This window comes from Microcaecilia unicolor, chromosome 3 (genome assembly GCF_901765095.1).
Source record: "Microcaecilia unicolor chromosome 3, aMicUni1.1, whole genome shotgun sequence".
Lineage (NCBI taxonomy): Eukaryota > Metazoa > Chordata > Amphibia > Gymnophiona > Siphonopidae > Microcaecilia > Microcaecilia unicolor.
In genome coordinates, this window is record NC_044033.1 from 137,237,335 (window position 1) to 137,263,441 (window position 26,107).

A 26,107-nucleotide genomic window follows, 5' to 3' on the forward strand; every position below is an offset into this window, starting at 1 on the left:
TTTCTAGTCATAACTGATCTATTTAAAGATAAAAAAACCAATCAGCTCTGACGTATAAGATGGGACATCTCCATATAATATACTGATAATCATGGTACATAATTTGAATTGAATGTGTGCTTCTCTGGGAAGTCAATGTAATGTTCTTAAAATAGGTGTTATTCTCTCAGTCTTATGAGCCTTGAAAATTAACCGAGCAGCTGTATTCTGTATACTTTGAATTTTCTTCATTTGAAATTCAATTCTCGTTAAAGATGAGACTCTGCACTAACTATTTTGAAAGCCATTCGATCTACATAATTTCCAATTCTTCTCAATTTTCTCATCATAAAGAAAGTCTTTTTCACTAAAGCATTTATCTGCTGTACAGGGCTTACTGTGCTTATTAATATAACTCCCAATAGTCACAAACTAGATTCAAATCTGAAATCAGGATTACCTAACCTAAGTATGTTGTCATTCCAAGTATCTGTTGTCTGTCCAATTATAGGGAATTTGATCTTAATTTAAAAGAGAAGATTTAATCCATACTTCAGAAGTTTAATACAACTCATTATTCTAATAGAAACATCACCATCAAAAGAAAAGATTGGAAGAAAAACAGTGATATCCTCTGCATAGGTGAAGCAATTAAAACCAGCCTTAGACATAACCAAACAAATTACAAAGTACATCACATAAAGTAGACGACAGCAGGGATCCTTGCAGAACACTGCATTCTGGCTTCTATAATTCTGATTTTGATTCCTGAAATTGAACTCAATATGATCTATTTGATGGAAACCCCCAAAATCATTTCAATACATTTCCCATAACACCTAGTTTGTCAAAAATCTGAGGCAACAGTTGTACTATCAATAACTGTCCTCATAACTACCTTCACTCTGTTTAGAAATTGCTTCAAATTTCAGGACCATTGTCTACACTCCATTTGACCCCTGTCCATACCCCCTTGGGGGTGCTGGCACCATTGGTTAAGAACCCCTGATCTAATGAGAGAGAGGTGTTCAAAGAGTGTAAGAGTGAATGAGCCTTCAGATGAGTGTGACACACCCCCTAATGAGTGATACATGGCATCTGCCCCCTGAACACACCAAAGCCTGGTACTCTTCCTTCCTTCTTGGCTTGCCTGCCTCTTTTTCTCACTTTATTTCTCTCACAAAGACCTAGTAAGAAAATTGTACTGGCCAAATCCTCTTTATACATAAGTGCATAAGAACTGCCATACTGGGAAAGACCAAAGGTCCATCAAGCTCAGCATCCTGTTTCCAACAGTGGCCAATCCAGGTCACAAATACCTGGCAAGATCCCCAAAAAGAACAAAAACATTCTATACTGCTTATTCCAGAAATAGTGGATTTTCCTCAAGTCCATTTAATAATGGTCTATGGACTTTTTCTTTAGGAAGCCGGCCAAACCTTTTTTAAACTCCGCTAAACTAACCGCCTTTACCAAATTCTCTGGCAACGGATTCCAGAGTTTAATTACACGTTGAGTGAAGAAACATTTTCTTCAATTCATTTCAAATTTACTACATTGTAGCTTCATCGCATGCCCCCTAGTCTTAGTATTTTTGGAAAGCATAAACATACGCTTCACACTCCACTCATTATTTTATAGACCTCTATCATATCTCCCCTCAGCCGCCTTTTCTCCAAGCTGAAGAGCCATTGCCTCTTTAGCCTTTCCTCATAGGGAAGTCATCCCATCATTTTCGTCGCCCTTCTCTGCACCTTCTCCAATTCCTTCATATCTTTTTTGAGATGCGGCGACCAGAATTGAACACAATATTCGAGGTGCGGTCGCACCATGGAGTGATACAAAGGCATTATAACATCTTCATTTTTGTTTTCCATTCCTTTCCTAATAATACCTAACATTCTATTTGCTTTCTTAGCCGCAGCAGCACACTGAGCAGAAGGTTTCAACGTATCATCAACGACGACACCTAGATCCCTTTCTTGGTCCGTAACTCCTAACGTGGAACCTTGTATGACGTAGCTACAATTCGGGGTCCTCTTTCCCACATGCATCACTTTGCACATGCACACATTAAATGTCATCTGCCATTTAGATGCCCAGTCTCTTCACAATCCTTCCGCGATTTAACGCCTTTGAATAACTTTGTGTCATCAGCAAATTTAATTACCTCACTAGTTACTCCCATCACTAGGTCATTTATAAATATATTTAAAAAGCAGCGGTCCCAGCACAGACCCCTGGGGAACCCCACTAACTAACCTTCTCCATTGAGAATACTGTTTGGGACATTCAGAAGTAAATGGAGTAGCAAAAGGTCTTCTGCTTTGAAAACAGGTTTCATGCTTTATAATTCATGCCACATAAAACTGTTCACTGGGGATAGACTTGTAAATGTCCTTTCATTTTAGACATCTGTGGGAAAATATTTATTTTTCCTCTAATCTCTAATCTGTAGGGCTGCGACAAGTACCAACATTATTTATATTGCCAGCATCAAAGTTAGATCTTTGTATTTTGAGCGACAATTTTATTTTTCCTTTTCTTACAATTCATAGAGGTACTATATATGCTCCCTATGTATATATTAATGTTGTAATAAGGCAATAATATAGTCATTTTTAATAGCTTGTACTAACATTAACCACTGTATAAAGTAACACACATTAACAGTGGTAGGACATGCCGCTTCCTCAGTGTTCAGTTGGCTGCTAGCACAGTAATAACCAGAAGGGAGAAGTTTTTAAAATTCCTGTATTGCTTGCAAGTCTGCATGTATTTGATACCTGTTGGTTTTGAAGGGCATTTTCAAAAGGAAAGTCAACGGGAGAAGGTAAATCTTGGGAAGCATTTAGTGCTGAGCAGAGAATGTTTCATAAAGGGATAATATATTGTGGATATTAAGGAAGGGAAGATACCTAGGTTGGTTAAAATCAGCCTTTGCCTTATATCTTTGGCAGGCTGCAGATAACTAGATTGATCAAATGGTAAAGTATAGGGATGTGGAACCTATGGAACACAGTGCCTGGGCTTTGCCAATTCTCTGTATGATTAGTGTTGGGAATAGTAGATGTAGGGGTTGAAGACTTTATGACATAGTTTGAGAATAAAATAGGTTTGTGGAGATATAATAGGAGACATAGCGGAGATAGATGTGGCCTGGACACTGGGAAGGATAGAAGAGGGAGTGTCTAATTGGAAAATATTTGACATAGTAATGGAAGAGAAAATGGGTCAGATTCTGCAGGCAGTTAGGCTCCTTATTTGCCCCTTGGATCCTTGATAATAAAGGCAGAGGGGCAGACTCCTTGGTAAACTGACTGAATTGCTGAACACATCCTTATCTCAAAGATTGGTGCTGGGTGTACTGAACTGGGCGGAAGTTCACCCGTTATTGAAGAAGGATAAGTTGGATATTGAATGGTGTCTCATCTGCTATCCTATATAATAATTCTCACCTCCAACGTTCTAATCTTGCTGCCTGGGTTCATGGCTGAGTTGGTCTGCTAGGCTCCGAAGCCAGGCTGACGCCATCTTTCACAGAACCCGGGGAGGGGGGGGGGGGGAAACCTCACAGCTGATCCACTGCCCCCCCCCCAACTGCCTTGTGCATATTTCACACAACCCAGTATCTCCCTCCCTCCGAGTGTCAGGGTCCCCCTCCCTCCGAGTGTTAGGGTCCCCCTCCCTTCCTCCCAGTTTCCCGAGTTTCAAGGTCTCCCTGCCAGTTCCAGGATCCCTCCCTCCCTCCCAGTTCCAGGATCCCCCCTCGCTCCCAGTTCCAGGGTCATTGTCCCTCCCTTCCTCCCTCCCTCCTGTCCAGTGCCAGCCCCCCTTCTTCTGAATTTTAGAAGTCTCACTTACCCAATCGGGGTCCCTCCCTTCCTTCCGCCCTCCTCCTCCCTCCCTCTTGTCCAGTGCCAGCCCCCCCTTCCAAATTTTAGAAATCTCACTTACCCAGTTGGGGTTACAGCAGACGGCGGCAGCAGCAGCAGCAGCGGTAAATGGCATGCAGGCTCAGCCCGTCTCTGTCTGTCAGCTGTGGTCCTGCCCTCATTTCCTGTTTCCGCAAGGGCATTGGCTAGGGTCCCTGGTGGTCCAGTGTCAATCCGCCCCCCTTCCTACCTTGGGTTGGAGGAGGGAGGTAGCCTGCCTCCCTCCTCTTCCTTCGACGCCGCAAAATGGCGGCACCCAGCCCTGCCCAGTGCATCCAGGGATGTGCTGGGTGGGGCAACACACCATATAAGGGATCTCTAGCCCTCCCTGAACCTGGGGTGGGAAATGTTGGGGGGGGGGGACCGGTGGTCCAGCGGACCTCCAGCCTCCATCCCCCTGTCGCTGGGGGGAGGGGTTTGGTCGGCGCCCACTGGATCACCAGGGACCATTTGCTGGGGATTTGGAGGGCTGGAGACCCACCGGATCTCTAGCCCTCCCTGAACCTGGGGGAGGGATCGGTGGGGGAGGGGGGATCGGCGGTGGCAGGTTTGCTTGTTGGGGGGAATGGGGGCCTGCCAGCATGCAAATGCATGCTGGATAGGGCTCACCATTCCTCCCCAATGATCTGCAAACCCTAATGCCAGGTCGGAGCTGGCGTAGGGTTTGCCGCAGCCAGCGACACAATCTTTGGTGCTGGCCACTGATCATTGGGGAGGAATACCTAATGCCTTGTTTAGCATGCATTTGCATGCTACTTGCATTCAGAGCCCTCGAGCACATTGTTTCACGCGCTCGAGGGCTCTGATCATGGGACGGTAGCAAACACCAGCGCTAGTATGGCGCTAACAGCCTCTAGTGCCAGCTTTTGCTTCTGATCATCCCCCTGTGAATATCCAGGTGCAAAAAGTCTGTAGTGTTTAAAAAACCATGACTGCTGAGGCCTGAATATTTTTTTACCCATGTGTGCTCTTATAATATTATCCCCTCAGTAAAGCAACACACAACAGAAAGAATTAAATCAATGGAGTAAACCAATAGTAAAATTAAAACTGAAAAATATGACTATAATTTAACGAAGTCTGTGTTTCACTGTTTCTCACTATACTTGGAACTAGTTATAAAATATTTCTGTTTACCAATCATTGATGCAACAACCAAGCAAACCTGTACTATGAAAATATTAAAAGATAAATGTTATTAACTATAACAGCTGGAAGTAAAGCATGTTGCTTGCCCAGCAGTTTCTTTCCTCTTGGAGACAAATATGTTTAGATGGTCAAAACAGGGCTGCTGAGAGACAAAGCTGGGCCTTGGGCAAACGATGCGCCTACCCGCTGCCACCGGCCTCCCCACCTGCTCACTGCCGCTGCCACATCACCTCCACCTGTCCACTACTGGCGCCACCCCCTCACTCAGTTCAATATCTCTCATCTTTCCCTCCTCCCCTAAGCAGTGTTTCTGTGGGATGCCAGCAGCATAAAAAAAGAAGCAACTTACCCCTGGCTGGCCTCCAAAGCATTTCCTCTGCTGTGTGTCCTGCCTGTGTGGACACAGGAAGTTGTGTCAGAGGAGGCAGGACACAATCAGAAGGAACACTTCTGATGCCAGTGGGAGGCAGATTGCTTTCTTATTTTGATGCTGACAGTAACCTGCAGGAACACTGCCGAGGGGAGGAGGGAAAGACGAGAGTGATACTGATCTGGTCATGGGCGGGGGGAGAATTTAATGCTGGTTTGCATTAGCATCGCTTATGGCCGGGTCCCCCTTGGACTCCAGGTCCAGGGGAATCTTGCCCCTCTGCCTCCCCCCCCCCCCCCTTGGCAGCCCTGGGTCAAAACACCTTTGAGATTGTTTGGTTCAGGGTGCAGCCTTAAAGTTTTCTACCCAGTAGTATTTTCTAGTCAAAGCATTTTCAATTTCCTCATTGTGATGAAAATGTTGGAGCGCTACATCATTTTAGAACTAGTCATTCCCTGATTTATACTAATTAAATATTAAGCATAAAGGACTGCCGCTGACCAGACTGTGACCATTTGATTCTAACACTGCTGCCCCTGCTGTCTCAAGAACCAAAAAAGCATTGCAGTTAGTGCATGGGGTCATTTATAAGCAAACTTGATGTGCTCTGGCTGATGTCATGCTTACCTTCAGCGTTTCCTCTGTGGTAGGGCATTGTTTATTTTTTTTTTCACTGCAAAGATGAAAGGTCTCAGAGCTAATTGGAAACTGTCAAAAGAAAACTGTCATGCATAAAGTATGAGCTGAACCCCCCCCCCCCCCCCCCCCCCCATCATAGGCTCTATTTTGTTTTTCTCCTATTCTGAGTCTATTGCAAAACTCTTCCTTGTTGTGGAGACTCGTTTACAATCTCATAGTCACATGGCAACATAGAAGATGATTCACAAGCCACATACCTCTCCTGAAAGTTTTAGTTCCAAAGTTGAGGGTGACTGTTCTAGCTGTGGTACACCTGCAGTGCTGTGTCCTGCTCATCCTAAGCCCATCATTATGACTTGCAAGACTGGAGGTCTGAGGAAATGTTAATGCAGTTACCCTTCCATGCCTACCGCAGCCACAATTTGAGGCAAACAGCTTCTCGCTTGGGGGTCCATTTACAAAGGCGTGCTAAAAAATGGCTTGCGATAATTTAGGCGCGGGTTTTGGGTACGCGCCGATCCATTGTTCAGCGTGTCTGTAAAAAAGGTCTTTTTAAAATTTTTGCCGAAAATGGACGTGCAACAAAATGAAAATTGCTGTGCATCCATTTTGGGTCTGTGACCTTACTGCCAGCCATTGACCTAGTGGTAAAGTCTCACGTGGTAACCAGGCAGTGAATGCCACTTTGCGCACGTCCAATACATGCGTCTGAAAATAAAAATTATTTTTCGACTGTGCGTATTGGAGGCACGCCAAAAATGAAATTACCACAAGAGCCACGTGGTAGGCGGGTGGTAACTCCATTTTGACTTACGTTGGGCGCGCGTAGAGCCTTATGTGGTTTAGTAAAAGGACCCCTTCGGCTGGAATTACATTTTCTTCAATAGATACCCTCCATCCCAAGAAGGGTGCTAATACCTGTCAGGCTAGTGGAATAGTTCCTGCTGTATACCTTGACCCAATGTAGAGGTTCAGGCCTTGATCCCCATGGTCAAACTCTGGTATGAACTGAACTGGCCTTGAATGCTAAAAGGTAACCTGCTGGGAAAAGATCTGCTAGCGATGCAGGAGCCTGCAGGTGTGTCACTAAAGCAAGGAAATCTCTGCCTAGCAAGAACAGAAGTGCCCTGAAATATTTCTGACCAACATAAATTGTTCAGACCTGAAAACCTAATCATGTACTTTCTTTATTTTAAAACTTATACCCCACCTGAAACTAAGCAGTTTCCAATAAAAAGTACATAAAGTAACATCTATTGCCGATTTACATAATTTCAGGAGGGAAATTTTCTAACTGTTCCTGGTTTTGAATTTACATCCAATGAATGGTGCTGATCAGTCTGGGATTGTTGGAAATCCAGGACTGGCCTAAAATCTCCCTCTCAGAACCAGGAAACTTGGCAGATCTGTCACTTACTCAGCATTAGACAGGAAAGCCAGAAGGCAAATTTGGGATCACCGCTCATTCAACAACCACTGCGGTGCCATTATTTGTTCGAGATCTGATTGGTCCAGCAGCAGAAACAAACTTGGTGCCAGTACTTCCAACAGATATGTTTTATTCAAAGTATAACCCAGCTAGCTTCCAGCAAGTCCTACAGTACTATCCAAGCTCCACATAGCTCCATCTCACTTTGGGGTCCTTTTATTAAGGTGCGCTGAAAAATGGCTTGCGGTAGTGTAGGCAGGGGTTTTGGGCGCGCCGATCCATTTTTCAGCGCGCCTGTAAAAAAAGGCCTTTTTTAAAACTTTTTGCCAAAAATGGACATGCGGCAAAATCAAACTTGCCACATGTCCATTTTGCGTCTGCAACCTTACCGCCAGTCATTGACCTAGCGATAAAGTCTCGTGCGGTAACCAGGCGGTAATGACCTACGCGTGTCAAATGCCACTTGGCGTGTGTCTGATACGCATGTCCGAAAATAAAAATTATTTTTCGGCCGCACGCCAAAAATTAAATTACTGCAAGTGGTAAGCAGCAGCTGGGTGGTAACCCCATTTTGGTGCATGTTGGGCGTGAATAGACGCTTATGCGGCCTAGTAAAAGGGCCCCTTTATCTCCATATAAGTTTATTTGATTTCATATTCTGCTCACAATTTTAGAAAATACAAAAAAACTTCCAAGTGGTGATGGTAATACTTACAGTGCAGCTGCACTCACATGTTGTATAGCCATTCCACAAAAACAAGGCACAAGTTATGTTCACCTCACATTTCTGCTCCTCAGCTTGTCAATCTCATTTTTCATTCCATACACTTCTACGTGTTAGCTCAGCACTGGCCTTTCTCTGGTCTACCCCATTTATGCTCTTTCCTCTGTTGTGTCATTCTACTGACCTCAGCTCTGAGCACGCACAGAAGCGCCTGCCTCTGTGGAAGAATCACCCCGCCAGCTTTGTCACTGCTCAGGCAGCACAGGCGGGGGCTTGGCCAGCAAATCTGTCCAGCCTCCTCAAAATTGGACTTATTGCTTCACCTCTGCACTGTGGAACTTACCAGTTTATACTGGAGCATTCTGGGTAGAGTCTGTGCAGAACCAGGAGTTATGTGGGCACCAATGATATTCATTGCTGGGAGTTTAGTTTAAGTGTATTAATTTATATACTGCCTATACCTAGGCAGAGTACATAGTTTATTTATTTATTTGTTGCATTTGTATCCCACATTTTCCCACCTATTTGCAGGCTCAATGTGGTTTACATTGTTCCATCATGGTGATCGCCATTTCCGGAGTGAGAGATACAAGTGGTATTGCATTAAGGACCATGATTGACATGGAGGGGCATAATCGAACGCGAACGCCCATCTCCATGGGCGTCTATGTCCGAAAACTGGTATGTGAAGAGGAGGGACAGACTGTATTATCGAAAAAGATGGGCGTCCATCTTTCGTTTCAAAAATACGGTTTGGACGGACCAAATTAAAAACGCCCAGCTCAGAAACATCCCAATCCAAGCCATTTGGTCGTGGGAGGGACAAATGTACAACACTACCATAGCTCTTAGGGGTGAAGGGGGCAACTACATGTGGGTACAGTGGGTTTTAGAGGCCTCCCATTTACCACCACAAGTGTTACGGGTGGGGGGGGGGGATGGGCCTGGGTCTGCCTGCCTGAAGTGCACTGCAGTACCCACTAAAAGTGCTCCAGGGACAGGACTTGTTGCTGGTGTATAACCTTGGCACAGCAGTTCACACCTGAAGACTAATCTCGCTGAAAACGTCCTTTATTTGAATAAGCACCTTTACTCACAGTTAACTGCAGATCAGAGGTTGTGCCCCACTGGCAACGAGTCTCGCTGGTACTGAGATTAGCAGTAGGTCCGAGCTGGCAGAATGCTGTACAATGCCCTCTTTCAGCAACATTCAAGGTAAGAACTAAGTGCTGTAACATGGCTAACACATGAAAGGGATCTAAAAGTGTCTTACACAAATGGCCACTACCTCATGGACTACCAGAAACAAAACAGGGCACACTCTGACCCAGTAAACAGAGGGAAAAGCACCATGGGAGTAGAGCCTACCAACTACCAACATCGTGAGCATTTAACATAAGCTAGTGGAATCACGGAGCCCAATACCCTACACCCACCACAATGCATTGCTGATGTGACTCTGCAGTGCCCTTAACAGAAAAGGTGTCATACTCACCCGAGACCCACATCAGAACCAGGGAAAGGCTGTCAGAGTATAGAACACATTCTGCTGTCATGGAGGTGGGTACGGCATTTGAGGTTGGCATACAGGCTGGCAAAAAAAGTTTGTAAAGTGGGTTTTTTTGGTGGGAGGGGGTTAATGACCACTGGGGGAGTCAGGGGAGGTCAACCCCGATTCCCTCCGGTGGTCATCTGGTCAGTTGGGGCACTGTTTTGGGACTTGGACCAGAAAAAAAAGGGTCCAAATAAAGCGGACCAAATTCTCGTCAAAAACGCCCTTCTTGTTTCGATTATCAGCTAAGGATGCCCATCTCTCCTCAGCCGATAACCACGCCCCAGTCCCGCCTTCACCATGCCTCTGATGCCCCCGTCAACTTTGTCCGTTTCCGCGACGGAGTGCAGTTGAAGACGCCAAAAATCGGGTTTTGATTATACCGATTTGGGCGCCCACGGGAGAAAGACGCCCATCTCCCGATTTGGTTCGAAATGTGGGTGCCCATCACTTTAGATTATAAGGCGGATAGTAGATTAAGCAGTTGGGTATAAAGAGTTCAGATTCGGAATGAGGAATAAAGTGGTATTGTGTTAGAGTTCATTCGTGGTAGAGTAGATCTTGGTAGTCAAGTATACAGAGTTAGGCCTTATCCAGTTCTGGCTTGAGTTTCGTTGTCTGGTATTAGGATGGATCATTTTATTTATTACATTTGTATCCCACATTTTTCCCACCTCTTTGCAGGCTCAATGTGGCTTACATTGTGCCGTAATGATGATCACCATTTCCGGCATGAGAAACTCAAAACAGTTTAACATATAAATGTTGAAGTGAATTATAAAGTACGTTGGGTAGACAGATCAATTCAGGCATGAGAGGTAAGGGGGGGGGGGGGTGATTTTGGTATGCCTTGTTGAATAGGTTGGTTTTCAATGATCTCCGAAAGTTAGTTAGGTCGCGCATTTTTTTCACGGCGAGTGGTAATGCATTCCATAGCTGTGTGCTTATGTAGGAGAAGCTGGATGCATATGTTAATTTATATTTTAGTCCTTTGCAACTAAATTTGCATTTAAAATGATAAACCCCAGAAAAATTAATTGCAAAATTTAATTTAAGAAATTGAAAAATTTCAGTTAAATTCAAGCAAGATAATAGAAATATGGAGGTTTTTCTGACCTGTGATTAAAGAAGCTGCTCACTGAGTGCTAGAATTGTCTGTGCTTTTACACTGAGCACTGAGGGCTTTGAGGTCTTTTTCTCAAAAAAAAAAATTAAGTCCATTGTGGATGCACTACAAGAGTATGAAAATAATTGAGCACAGTTTTGAGTTGGAAATATTCTTATGTATCTGTGCAACAGTTTATGTATGAAGTGGACGCTGAATATCAGCCATATTCGCATAACTTCCGAACACCTCCAGAGATCTAGCTATACAGTGCCGGCCAGTGAATATCCAGGTCTAATTTAGCTGGAGGTGGTCAGTGTATAAAAAAATGCTCATCACCATTGGCTGGATATTGACCCCTTTGTGTTGTTCTATCACCTTTACATTCCTAATGCTGCTTCCTCTATTATACGCCTTACATGTCACTTAGATGTCCTTCTTACTAAACCATAGTAATATTTTCACTTACCGCATGTTTACCACAATAATTAATGTGCAGTAAGTGCAAAGCCTGTACGGTAATTGAAAGGGGCGTGCCCGCATTTGCCACACAAGGAAGACTTCGCAGGGGTACATTGTTTCATGGCAGGGCTGATAATGCGGTCCCTCTACACTATTGGCCCAGGCATGTAGTGCAACCCCAGTGCTAGCTCTGACACTGACATCTGGCTGGAGTGGTGCAACTGGTTTGCGGTCCACCCTCCCCTGCACACACCCTCTGATGCGACCCCCCAGCCTCCAATTCCTTCTGTGGTCACACCCCCATGACTACTAAAACAACCCCCAGCCTCTGATCCCCCTAATCACACCCTGCAGCGACAAAGATGACCCCCAGCCTCTGATCTCCCATCCATCATACCCTGTACCCACTGAGGCAATCCACAGCCTCTAATCCTTCTGGGGGGGGGGGGGGTGATGGGTGGGGGGAAGGGGAGTTTGGTAGGATAGATTTGCTGTCAGGGGCAGGGCTTTTCATTGGAGGTCGGGGCTGTTAATTTGGGGGGAGTTGGAGCCTGGGTTTGGTTGTTGACTGGGAGGGGGGGGGGGCTCAGAGTTGTGTCAATGGGTGTGGGATGTGATTGGATGGGTTATCGGAGGCTGGGGTTGTAACAGTGGGTGTTGGGTGTGATCAGGGAAGAGGGGATTGAGGTCTGATCTGCAAGATCTGCTGTGACAGCATGCTGCACACAGCTGCAGTTACTGCCCCCTCTTGAGGTGGAGTTAAGTTCGGCTGTGCTGTCTACATTCCTGACAGCTAGCACATGGGGAAAGGGAAAGGGAAATGGAACTTGATATACCGCCTTTCTGAGGTTTTTGCAACTACATTCAAATCGGTTTACATATATTACTACTACTACTACTACTACTTATCATTTCTATAGTGCTACTAGACCTATGCAGCACTGTACACATGAACATGAAGAGACAGTCCCTGCTCGACAGAGCTTACAATCTAATTAGGACAGACAAACAGGACAAACAAGAGATAAGGGAATATTAAAGTGAAGATAATAAAATAAGTATTGAAGTATTCAGGTACTTATTTTGTACCAGGGGCAATGGAGGGTTAAGTGACTTGCCCAGAGTCACAAGGAGCTGCAGTGGTAATGAACCATGCACTAGCTGTCATGCCACCCACTCCTTTACCCACCTATGTCACACCCAGATCCCACCCACTCCTGTGATAGGCAGCTAACATGGGGATTTTTATCATAGTGTCTGCCTTTTTATTTGACAGTGACATGGGCCTGTGCTACTCTCTACACACTGAGAACCCCATATCAGCTGCTTAATGCAGTTTAGTAGAAGGTTCCTTAGATTTTAATCTCCTTTACCTGCTGTACCTACATAAGTACATAAGTAGTGCCATACTGGGAAAGACCAAAGGTCCATCTAGCCCAGCATCCTGTCACCGACAGTGGCCAATCCAGGTCAAGGGCACCTGGCACGCTCCCCAAACGTAAAAACATTCCAGACAAGTTATACCTAAAAATGAGGAATTTTTCCAGTCCATTTAATAGCGGTCTATGGACTTGTCCTTTAGGAATCTATCTAACCCCTTTTTAAACTCCGTCAAGCTAACCGCCCGTACCACGTTCTCCGGCAATGAATTCCAGAGTCTAATTACACGTTGGGTGAAGAAAAATTTTCTCCGATTCGTTTTAAATTTACCACACTGTAGCTTCAACTCATGCCCTCTAGTCCTAGTATTTTTGGATAGCGTGAACAGTCGCTTCACATCCACCCGATCCATTCCACTCATTATTTTATACACTTCTATCATATCTCCCCTCAGCCGTCTCTTCTCCAAGCTGAAAAGCCCTAGCCTTCTCAGCCTCTCTTCATAGGAAAGTCGTCCCATCCCCACTATCATTTTCGTCGCCCTTCGCTGTACCTTTTCCAATTCTACTATATCTTTTTTGAGATACGGAGACCAGTACTGAACACAATACTCCAGGTGCGGTCGCACCATGGAGCGATACAACGGCATTATAACATCCGCACACCTGGACTCCATACCCTTCTTAATAACACCCAACATTCTATTCGCTTTCCTAGCCGCAGCAGCACACTGAGCAGAAGGTTTCAGCGTATCATCGACGACGACACCCAGATCCCTTTCTTGATCCGTAACTCCTAACGCGGAACCTTGCAAGACGTAGCTATAATTCGGGTTCCTCTTACCCACATGCATCACTTTGTATGTATGACAGCAGTTACAAATGTATTATATTCCTATGTTGAGCTCTCTGTCTACTTTCTATAGTCATGCAGGTACAGTAAGCATTATATTTAATTCATTTTTAAAAACATGGCAAAATGTGAATATCATTCTCCATTTGTGGCATTCTTTTTCCAATTAATCTATGAACTGAGAATTTTTGCAAAGATTATTTTTGTTAAGCACACTTTCCATTCATTGAGCTTTGTTTCCTCAATGAATAACTTATCCTCAAGATCGTAGGTTGCTCAGTTTTACCACCCTCCTTAGCAGTGCACACCCACTGTATTGTCACATGGACTGTATTCTCTTTTGCAGAGTCAACACAAGATTAAATTAAGCTGTGTCCTGTTAGATTAAGGCATTTTGAAAGCGGATAGTGAAAATAGTGTTTACTTTATGCTTTAGTGTTATTGTTATCCCTAGCCAATGGTGCATATCAAAATTAAAAAAAAAAAACCCACCCTTCCATGAAAATTATTCAAAGAATGAATAGGCTTGTTATCAGCAAAATCATATTTCTTATCAGGCAATTGTCATGCTTTTGTCAGCAATTACTGAATATTGCATGGTACACACTCTTATTTTTCTTTAGTGGGATTAATGTGTGATGGTTCAGAAAGAATTATTATCAATGCAAATGATACGAAGCTTTATATGTTGAAACTTATCTTTATTCTTTTATGTAGAGAATGAATGAACTAATTTGCCATTTGTTTACAGGTAAAATCCACGTTCTTTCATCCAGAAATAAAAAGTCCACCAGAGCAGAAAAGAACCTAATGTAATGAAAAAGACGTCATAATGTGCCTGGAATATTTACAAAAAGCTAAAATAATCCTACATTTCTGTGTTACATAACCAAAAAATATACCCCTGATATTTAAACTCTGGGGCTGATGTACAATAAGGCAGATCTGGATGGTGCTGTAGAATATTTCACTGACCACTACAGTTCTATCCTCTAATTCTATAAACTTGTGTGCACAATTTGATGGATAGCGCTAGATTCTATAAACGATGCCTATAAGCCATGCCTAAAGGTCGCTGCGTTTTATAGAATAAAAATTAAGCGGAGAGGGCATGTGTAAATTTAGGCCAAAAATGTGGTGCGAATGCCCACACCTAAATTTACACGTAGGGCACCCTTATTCTATAATTATATATGTAACTCAAAACTACGCCCTCGATCAGCCCTGAAACACCCATGACCCTTCCATTTCCATACCCCCTTTTTCAGGCTGCTCGTAATTCTTAGATGCAGATCCCGCGCCTAACTTTAGGCATATAATTCTCAATTAAATCTAATTAATGCCAATAATTGCTTGTTAAAAAGCCAATTATTGGCACTAATTGGATAATTTTTCTATTAAATTGCATGCGCAAATCGAGAGCATGCCTATATTTGTCGACCTTATAGAATCAGGGGTTTAATGCATGCAATTCTGTGTGCAAGTTATAAAATAATGCCAGTTATAAGCATAACTTAATTGTTACAGTAGCTGCTAATTGGCGTTAACTGATAATTGGTATTAACTGGCACTAATTTGTAGTTACACATGCAAGTGTTCTTCACTGGTATTCTACAAACTGAGTGCACAAAATCTATAGGGGTCCTTTTACTAAGCTGAGGTAAAAGGGGCTGTGCGTTAGCGGCGGCAGCCATTTTGCCACACGCTGAGGCCTTTTTTACTGCAGCAGGTAAAAAGGGCAAAAAAAGAAATGGCCATGCATAAAACTGCACTTACCACATAGTTATGGGGGGGAGCACTTACCATCACCCACTGAGGTGGTGGTAAGGGCTCCCACGCTAACTCAGCGGTAACTGGCCAACACGCAGTGCTGCCTGATTGCCGCCAGGTATCTCCCTGCAGAAATAGTTTTCAAATATTTCTGCTAGTGTTGGAAATGCCGTGCGCTGGGGGTGCAACTACTGCCAGCACCCATGTTGAGCCAGTGGTAGTTCTGGATTGTTGTGTGGTAAGACTGTGGTGGGCTTACCGCTGCTTAGTAAAAGAACTCTATGGTTTGCAACCGAGGGGTGGGTGAGGGGCATGCCTAGCACTTATGTGCCCACGATATAGAATACTAAATTGCTAAGGATGTAAAAAGAATTGAAGCGGTGCAAAGAAAAGCTACGAGAATGGTATGGGATTTGTGTTACAAGACGTATGAGGAGAGACTTGCTGACCTGAACGTGTATACCCTGGAGGAAAGGAGAAACAGGGGTAATATGATACAGACGTTCAAATATTTGAAAGGTATTAGTCCGCAAACGAACCTTTTCCGAAGATGGGAAGGCGGTAGAACTAGAGGACATGAAATGAGATTGAAGGGGGGCAGACTCAAGAAAAATGTCAGGAAGTATTTTTTCACGGAGAGAGTGTTGGATGTTTGGAATGCCCTCCCGCGGGAGGTGGTGGAGATGAAAACAGTAACGGAATTCAAACATGTGTGGATAAACATAAAGGAATCCTGTTTAGAAGGAAGGGATCCTCAGAAGCTCAGCCAAGATTGGGTGGCGGAGCCGGTGGTGGGAGGCGGGGCTAGTGCTGGGCAGACTTCTATGGTCTGTGACCTGAAAATGACAGATACAAATCAAGGTAAGGTATACACAAAAAGTAGCACATATGAGTTTATCTTGTTGGGCAGACTGGATGGACCGTGCAGGTCTTTTTCTGCTGGCATCTACTATGTTCACGTTATTACGTGCCTGACAGCAGTTAGGTGCAAGTGTTTACATCAACCTTTGAGCTGGTGGGAAGTCATTATCTGAATACTGTCACTGAATAGCTGGATACTTTTTATCTACGGTGGCCAGTGTTTAAAAAGTCCCTGACTGCTGTGGGTTCAATATTATCCTCTCCATGGTCAGCATATTGGTTCTGTATACCTGGATATAAAGCAGATGCTGGAAGTTATCTAGGTGCTAAAGATATTCAGCACCAGTAGCTGGATAACTGTCTGGATAAGCTAGTTATCTGAGCGCTGCAGCTGAATTTAACTTTTGGCTCCATCTTTGCTCTTCTCTTGAACTGCCCCAGCACCTATAGTAAAGATGGGATAAACATAGAGAATACTTTAAGGGCAGGAAGATGGAACCCAAGTGGGATACCGGTGTTGGAAATGGTATTTCAAGCGGACGAGTCGGAGAAACTTACTGACTTCACGGTAAACCTGGAGGACGTAATGGGGCAGTTCGGTAAACTGAAGAGTAGCAAATCTCCTGGACCGGATGGTATTCATCCTAGAGTACTGATAGAACTGAAAAATGAGCTTGCGGAGCTACTGCTAGTGATATGCAACTTATCCTTAAAATCGAGCATGGTACCGGAAGATTGGAGGGTGGCCAATGTAACGCCCATTTTTTAAAAAGGCTCCAGGGGAGATCCGGGAAATTATAGACCGGTGAATCTGACGTCGGTGCCGGGGAAAATGGTAGAAGCTATTATTAAAAACAAAATTACAGAGCACATCCGAGGACATGGATTACTAAGACCAAGTCAGCATGGCTTTTGTGTGGGGAAATCTTGCCTGACCAATTTACTTCAATTCTTTGAAGGAGTGAACAAACATGTGGACAAAGGGGAGTCAGTTGATATTGTGTATCTGGATTTTCAAAAGGCGTTTGACAAGGTACCTCATGAAAGGCTACAGAGGAAATTGGAGGTTTATGGAATAGGAGGAAATGTCCTATTGTGGATTAAAAACTGGTTGAAGGATAGGAAACAGAGAGTGGGGTTAAATGGGCAGTATTCACAATGGAGAAGGGTAGTTAGTGGGGTTCCTCAGGGGTCCGTGCTAGGACCGCTGCTTTTTAATATATTTATAAATGATTTAGAGATGGGAGTAACTAGCGAGGTAATTAAATTTGTTGATGACACAAAGTTATTCAAAGTCGTTAAATCGCGACAGGATTGTGAAAAAGTACAAAAGGACCTTACGAGACTGGGAGACTGGGCGGCTAAATGGCAGATGATGTTTAATGTGAGCAAGTGCAAGGTGATGCATGTGGGAAAAAAGAACCCGAATTATAGCTACGTCATGCAAGGTTCCACGTTAGGAGTTATGGACCAAGAAAGGGATCTGGTTGTCGTCGTCGATAACACACTGAAACCTTCTGCTCAGTGTGCTGCTGCGGCTAAGAAAGCGAATAGAATGTTGGGTATTATTAGGAAAGGTATGGAAAACAGGTGTGAGGATGTTATAATGCCGTTGTATCGCTCCATGTTTGCGACCGCACCTTGAGTATTGTGTTCAATTCTGGTCGCCGCATCTCAAGAAAGATATAGTAGAATTGGAAAAGGTGCAGCGAAGGGCGACTAAAATGATAGTGGGGATGGGACGACTTCCTTATGAAGAAAGACTAAGGAGGCTAGGGCTATACAGGTTGGAGAAGAGACGGCTGAGGGGAGACATGATAGAGGTATATAAAATAATGAGTGGAGTGGAACAGGTGGATGTGAAGCGTCTGTTCATGCTTTCCAAAAATACTAGGACTAGGGGGCATGCGATGAAACTACAGTGTAGTAAATTTAAAACAAATCGGAGAAACTTTTTCTTCACTCAACATGTAATTAAACTCTGGAATTCGTTGCCGGAGAAAGTGGTGAAGGCGGTTAGCTTAGCAGAGTTTAAAAAGGGGTTGGACGGTTTCCTAAAGGACAAGTCCATAAACCGCTACTAAACGGACTTGGAAAAATCCAAAATTCCAGGAATAACATGTATAGAATGTTTGTACGTTTGGGAAGCTTGCCAGGTGCCCTTGGCCTGGATTGGCCGCTGTCGTGGACAGGATGCTGGGCTCGATGGACCCTTGGTCTTTTCCCAGTATGGCATTACTTATGTACTTATGTACTTATGTACAGAGAATTTCTACTCAAAGCAAATGTTTTTTGCATCTCAGATAAGTGGGAAAAGCATGCAGTGTATGTGTGTGTGGATATTTATATCTATGTTAGCTTTCTATATGTCTGATCAGGAGAGAAGACGGGAGGAAAGTTTAAAAGATGCATTTTCTTCACCACTACAGTAAATCATTGCATGTATGCTACAGATGGTGGAAGTGCTTATCCCTTTGAAATGTATTTGTGCATTTTTTCTTTCACCCCCCACTACATACAGAAATTTCACTTGTACACCACAAGAATTTTCCCCAACTTGCCTTCTACCTTCCCCTGACTAGAGGTGCATTCCAGTGCTCTATACCCAGTGCCTCGCCATTAGCTGAATCATACACACTGGGACAAATTCTAAACACGACACCTGAAAAATCAGTGCCAAAAAACCACGCGCTTAGCACTGTTTTATAAACTATGCCTAAGTTAGGCATACTTTATAGAATATGTGCATGTGCTGTTCTTGCATCTAAAATGTAGGTGCTCACATTTAGGCCACCTAAATCCAGGCCTAAATACCCACAACTAACTTAGGCGCACATCGGGTGTATTCCATAATAGTGCACATTGTTTACTAGAACGCCCATGACCCGTGCATTCTACGCCCATGGCCATGCCCCCTTTTCAGCTGTCTGCATTAGAATTTAGGTGCACCGCATTATAGAATACTTCTAGAAAGTTGTGTGTGTAAATTCTAATTAAAGCTAATTAGTGCCGCTAATTGGTTATTAAGTACCAATTGTCAGTGCTGATTGGCTTGTTAATCAATTAAGTTCTGTGCGCAATTTGACCGCATGACCAAATTAATGCACACAATTTAAGGTGTCATATATAGAATTTGGGACACAGTCTCTGCTGCTAGTTGTACTGGAAGTGGGGGGATGGGGGGATGGGGATGGGGGGTGGGGGGATGAGGGGACGGAGGTCAATGGCTAGATTACAGAACTGCAAGGTTTAACATCTGAAAAATGTCCAGACACACACATTAGCCATCTTTATAGCTTCTGGATATTAGTGGAAAAATATGAATTCTGGAAAAAGCCAGTTATCAGTCCTAGCCTCCTGAGTTGTGAGAGCATCTTACAAGGCTCCCTAAACATATTGACCCAAATTATAGTTTGCTAATGCCTTATACTTGCCCTGCCATCAGCAACAGATCAACAGATATTAGTTGGCAGTACACATTCAGAGTAATTCTATAAAAAGGGTACCAACATTTGGATGTAAAAATGCATAAATAGGATAAGAATACCAGCATATATGCATTTATTTGTGCAGATTTGTATATAATTGCCAATATTCTGACTAGACATTATTCTATAAAATAGTGCTGAAATTAAATAGTGGATAGTTTGAAGTTGGGCTAACACATGAATGGAATCTGAGTGGAGGGTAGTGGGGTGCACAGTTACGCACGAAAATTATAGAATACTATATTATGTGAATTTTGTTTTAGCTCTATTGCTGGTACAAGTAGTTGTGCCTAAATTATATGCATGTTTGCATTGGTATATGATACAGGAAATTAGGCACCTACTTTCCTTAATAAAATAGTCTCCAGATAGATGTCTACTTGGTACCAAAAAAATAGGCACCTATTTATAGAAATGTCCTCATAGCAATCGATAAGGACACTGTATGAAACAGTAATTTTCATAGCAGAATTCACAACAGAGAAAATTAAAAATATACCAGAACAGCTAAAACTGCAGTCCATCAGAGATAGGGAATTATTTACACTCCCTGTGCGTGTGTGTTTGTTTTCCGTGTGTATGAAGGTGTGTTTGTGTGGGACGAAGGGTAATTTTGAGGGGTAGTTTGGAGAGTGAGTTTGGGGGATGGTGGGTTGGTTGTGGAGTACAGTTTTGGGGAATGGGGCAGTTGGGAGGGTTAGTTTTAGGGGTGGGACAAATTGTGGGATGAGGGCAGAGGCAAGGGTAGTTTTGATGGTGAAGACATTTTGGGAGGTGGCTGGATAGATGATGGAAAATGTCTGACTCCTTTGTATGCACAGCAAATTTCAAAGTGAAAGTATGCACTCTTTGAAAACCAGTGCCTGCTCTGCTGCTCAAAAGTATCCACAGACTTTCCCCCCAGTGTGGACAGTTTGAAATTTTGCCCCTTGGATAAATATGATCCTCCCATGCTTCATTTTGATTGATTGCAATAGTGTTAGGAGCAAATTGATTATAGGGTCGTTTGTCAGTGATCAATGCATTTCAGATTAGTATTGAAGTTTATATTACTTCTCCTATAATCTGGGCTTTTAACACACACACACACACACACACACACACACACACACACACACACACACCTTCTTTGACATCAGATAATCAATGTGGTTGCTAAGCTAGTTGACTTCAAAACAGAGAAATAAAAGTCAACAAACTCATTGCTGGTGACACCTTTCTATTGGATTAACTGCATTTATTTTACATTGTACATAGTGCAGTGAAAAGAGATCACCTGCAGCTTGTTTGTTGAGCTTTTCTTCTGCTTTTTATTGTATTAATTCCAGTGTTTAGTGATTTTCATGTGTTGGTTTTCAACTTGTCCAAAGTAGTGTGGTTGTCATGTTAGCACTCCTGGATATGAAGAAACAGTTATCATAATACTATCATTGTAATACAATATGTAATTTAAGTGCATAATTTAATAAAAGCTATCTACCATATGATATGTATGTGGAGGGTTGTGCATTCAGCACTCTTTTATTAAAGAAGTAATATGGATGCACACAGGTCCATCATACAGAAAGTACATAACTACAGAAGGGGCATGTTATGGGAGGCAATGGGGTGTATTGGGCAGGACATGGAGGTAGGCACATCATATGGATTTTACAGGTGCAGTGGAATGCTTTTTTGTTTGGGGGTGCCCAAGCTATGTCCTCAATCCCGCCCCTACCCCTAGCATCTCCCCTTCCCATATCTATTATCCCATAGCCCAACTCCCTCCATTGGCATCCAGCATCTCTATCCCTCACTCTCAAATACCCCTCTCTCCCCATAGTGTCCATCATTTCTCTCCTTCTCTACCTCTCAAAACCCCTCCACCGCCATAGTGTCCATCATTTCTCCCCTTCTCTGCCTTTCAAACCCCCTCCACCCACCATAGTGTCCATCATTTATCACCTTCCCTGCCTCTCAAACCTCTTTCCAATCCCATAGTATTCATCATGTCTCTCCTTCCCTACCTCTCAACCCCCTACCCCATGCTATCCAACATTTCTCTCCTTCCCTATCTTTTAGCTTCCCTCCCATGGTATTCAGCATTTCTCTCCTTTCCCTCAAGCTCTTCAGCATCTCTCTCTTCCCCCTTCTTGTGGTTCCAGCATTTCTCTCTTCACCTCCCCTCCCCTACCACTTCTTTAGCAATTCTTCCCCCCCCCCATGGTATCCAGCATATCTTGTCTTCTTTCCTTCCCCCACCTCTTCAGCCTTTCTTTCCCCCCCCCCCCCCCCCAATGTTCACCATTTCTCTCTTTCTTCTTCTCACCTATCACTTCTTCAGTATTTCCCCCCTCGCCTGTGGTAGCCAGAATTTATTGCCTTCCTTCCCCCATCTTTTCAAATTTTGATGCCCTGAGTCAAGAAGCCTTCAAGGGAGTAGTCTTGAGCAAGAACCTCCTAGCATATGCAGAGAGAAGGCTACAGTACCTGAGGGAAGTGCCAGGGAAGAGGAATGTTTCTCTGCGGTGGGAAATTGTGTGTTCAACTCAGCCTCCAGGAGTTAATTATACAAGTAAGGAAGACTGCCAAGGTAGGAGATACCTTTTAGTTAATCAACACACATCGTACTTACAGTACAGCAGTAGACAATAATCTACTTTTCAAAACTTCTGAATTTGAGATGAACTAAGTCTGAGCCTAAATGTACTTTGTAGATATCCCTCAACAACGCTGGCTGGTTTAAAAGATACATATGAAAGTCTTTGCATGACATATGCTTAAAATTGTGCTGCACAAACAAAATTCCTTTGACAGATTCAACCAGCAGGGAAACAGAGAGATCAGCAATGCATTTCTCTCTCTTTAGCGCCCCCATGTGTCCAGACTGACTAATAGGCCATAATTGGTTTCTCTCATTATGTGGGTAGGTGTGTTGGTCATAGGCACATAAAAGAAAAAGAGGATATTTTCCTCAATTTAAAAAAAAAAACTGGAGGACACATCTGAAGAACTCCAAAAGGAGGACATGCCCTCTTAAAAGAAGATGTATGGTAACCCTACCTCACCTCAACTATCCCAGGAGAGAATTTTGGGGACCCTCCCAGGTTTCTGACAGATTTCTCAGAACTAAGTGGAGAGTCTCTCCAGGATTTCTGTATCTTGGCCAGGGGCGTAGCCACGGGTGGGCCTGGACGGGCCCAGTCCCAGCCACTTTCCCTCCAGGCCCGCCCACCCAACACCCCCTCACATGTCCTCCCTGCCGGCGCTGCCTCGGTCCCTGCATTATTCTTTTCTTTGCCCGTCACCGGCATCGCTGCCATTCATTCACACAGGCAGCTCCGCTCCCCTCTGCCGTGACCATCTGGCCCTACGTAAGCAGGAAGTGCGTCAGAAAGGGCCAGATGGACGCGGCAAAGGGGAGCGGAGCTGCCTGTGTGAATGAATGGCAGTGCTGCCGGCGACAGGTGAAGAAAAGAATGCTGCAGGGACCGAAGGTAGCATGCAGGGTTAAAGCCCCATGCACATTTTTCATTTTGTTTTTTTGGCAGAGGTGGTGGAGAGAGAGAGGCAGGGAAGGGAAGAGCAGAGCATGGTTCCCATCCATCCATGCTGTTGGCCTACCCAAAAATTGTCTTTTGGCTACGCCACTGATCTTGGCCTTTTCAGTAAGAGAGGAAAAGTGTCATGTCCCTTACCTCAACACAAGTGGCGTCCTCGGGCTACGCGGGGTCCCGGTGACACACACACTTGACTGGCACAGTCCCGAGCCATGTGTGTGTAGTTCTTCTCTGGCTGCAGTCCCCTTGATTGATTTGCTTTCATGCACCTGGTTCTGCTCTCTCTCTCTCTCTGCCTGGCTTCCCTTGCTTCTCTCCTATTGGTCTTCTGGTTCCCCCTTCCCCTGCTCTTGTCCTATGGCTGTGCTCCTTCTCCCTGCTGGTCCCTGCTTATAAAAGTCTGGAGCTAACATTGCTAAGGAAATGACAACTTATTAGAGCAGATGCTCAGGCTGGAGCACCAGGTCATAGTCTTGGAAAATGGTGCAGTACACTACAAATGGAAAGAAAATACAGGTGTCTCTCTGAGATGACAAAACTTACGGAAAATAATCTTTTTCATCTTTGTATTGTCTAAAGGTATAGAAGACTTATCACCACTAAAGTTTATTGACAAATTTATTTCCATGTTTTTGGGCCTGAATTTCTTTTTTATTTATAGGAAATTTCAAAATAGTGCTCTTGATTAAGGAAATACACAAACCTTTTCTATAACACTAACCCCAAGGAAATAAAATAAACAAATGTAAAGCACAACAAAGAGAAAAATATCTACTAGAAAGACCAATAAATGGGAGGTATTCCACAGAAATAGAGCAATATCTTCAAACAAAAGAAAAAAAAAATTGATCAACGAAAACACAGGCTGAGACTAACAGGTGGAAACTATAACAATTTGTCCTTTTCCTCCGCTCACCACCCCAGGAGTAGAACAAAGAGGAAGCTTATTATCCAGGAAATATTTCAATTGAATGGGGTCATAAAAGATACATTTAACATTTGCATAGTTAACCACAAATATACATGGAAAGAAGAGCACAAAGGAGGCTCCACAGGAAATGACACATTGCCTCAAATCAAGAAAGACTTACAGCTCTCTTGGGATACCCAGGAAATATCCTGAAAAACAAAAATTCATAGGGCTTGAATTTCAATGAACCCCATGAATAGAATGCACTTACAGAATATTGAGTTGCCTGGGCAATACCAAGACGATGCCAAGTACATTTACATTTAAAACTCTACAGTACTCTCAATTAACATAGATACTGAGGAAGGCAAGAATGATGGCCCCACATATGTGGAAAAGTACTCTTGACTCTTCCAGATCTTGCTAAGGACACTGCAGTGCACAAGAAACAAATGGTATTTAAATTAGAAGCATGGAAGCCCGATATGGAATTTTCTGCCCTACAATTCTACAAGTCAATTTCAACAACACCACTCAAACTTTCATGGGCCCCATATTGCTATAAAAAAAACCCATAGCAGAAGTCACTTGAGGATCTTTAAGAGACTGCTAAAGCCATGGGGTTCATATCAGAATGTATGGCAATATCTGCTGGAAGGTGAGAGTTCTAATGCACTTGCAAGTTCCTGTATGGGCTGCCTCACCTGTGTGTCCCATGCCTGTCTGCATCCTGCTTTCTCCTCTGGGACTACTACAGTATTCTGAAGCCATGCCTATGATGTCATCTTTGAGTGACAGCACAAGCTCTCTTCATCCATCCATCTGTTCTGGACTCTAGGTGGAATAGCATTTGTTGGACTATTTCAGGTGTGCTGAAGGTGAGAGCTCTACTGCATTTGATAGTTCCTGTGTGGGCTGCCTTACCTGAGTGTCCTGTGCCTGTCTGCAACCTGCTTTCCCTACTGAGATTGCTACAGTGTTCCAAATCCACACCTATTTTGTGACATCATCTTTGAGTGACAGCACAAGCTCTCTTCATCTGGACCGTACCCTAGGTGAGCTTTCCTGCTGGCAGGTCCTTGCTGAAGGACCACATTAAAGGGCCCTTTGTGTGGATCTGCATGGGATCTGTAATGCTGTCCGTAGCATTTTCTGTAGCCTGGCCAATGATTAACCCTTGGACTTGTAAGGCTCTGGGTTTTTTCTACATTTTGTTTTCATTGATGCATGTATATGTGCATTTCAGTTGCGACAGGTTATAGCCATTATAGCTTTTGTAATCCTATTCATAAATTTCCAGTGTGTTTGCCATCTGTCCTCTGATTAGATTATGTTAGTCCCTCTAATGGCCCTCTGTCCCCTCTTGGGTGACACTTACTATTATGATGATAAATGCATGTTCAGCTCAAAATGAGATCCCTCTTTTGTATTATTGTATTATTTACTTGTTGACCATGGTCCTGACTTGCTTTGTATTACTGAATCTTGAATTTTGGCTACGGACATTGGCTGATCTTCATGCCACTGTGCAGAATTGCTTATGAGCCAGTGGGCAGACCGATACAAAAATTGTGTTTTAAATAAGAGACACAGAAAAATAGAGCTCAAAGAAGTAGTGAGCTGCAAAAGTCTGGAGTTACCAAAGAAAGTAGCCACATAATATATTTCCTGCAGAAAGAACACAATTATGTTTTTTTTAATCTCAGAGCACATCATGTAAAAGCAGGAAACTGACTCATAAAATCACATTCCCTTATTATAATCATGGGTCCCAATCCAAGTTTGTATATGTTTTTTGTAATTCCAACACTTTGCAGAAAGTGTTATTTCTAAATACAGCTGCTATGTTGCACACATAGGAAAAGAAAATACTCATAGCTTTGCCATTCAACATACATCACACTAGGCCTTCTTGTCCTTCATATCTTCTTGACTTTCTATTAGCAACTAGCATAAAATTTCC